A 543-nucleotide genomic window follows, 5' to 3' on the forward strand; every position below is an offset into this window, starting at 1 on the left:
CTGAGCAAAAATCTGATTCAGAGACTGAAAAGGACTGCAGATGCTGTTGGATTCTGACCTCCCTGCACTCGAAGTGGATTTTCTGGAGCTACAGAAGCCCAATTGGCGCGCTCTCAACGGCATTGGGAAGTAGACATCCTGGGCTTTCCAGCAATGTATAATAGTCCATACTTTGCCCAAGATTTGATGGCCCAAACCGGTGTAGCAAAACAGCCTCAGAATTTCCAGCGTTTAACGCTAGAACTGGAATAAAACTTGGAGTTAAACGCCCAAACTGGCATAAAAGCTGGCGTTTAACTCCAGAAAAGATCTCTACACGAAAATGCTTCATTGCTCAGCCCAAGCACACACTAAGTGGACCCAGAAGTGGACTTTTACGTCATTTACTCATTTCTGTATACCCTAGGTTACTAGTTTACTATTAATAGGATCTTTTGGACATTGTATCGGTACCTCATGACACTTTACACGTTTCTCTGTGTAATTCCCACGGCATGAGTCTCTAAACCCCATGGTTGGGGGTGAGGAGCTCTGCTGTGTCTT

Source organism: Arachis duranensis, chromosome 10, assembly GCF_000817695.3.
Source record: "Arachis duranensis cultivar V14167 chromosome 10, aradu.V14167.gnm2.J7QH, whole genome shotgun sequence".
Classification (NCBI taxonomy): Eukaryota; Viridiplantae; Streptophyta; class Magnoliopsida; order Fabales; family Fabaceae; genus Arachis; species Arachis duranensis.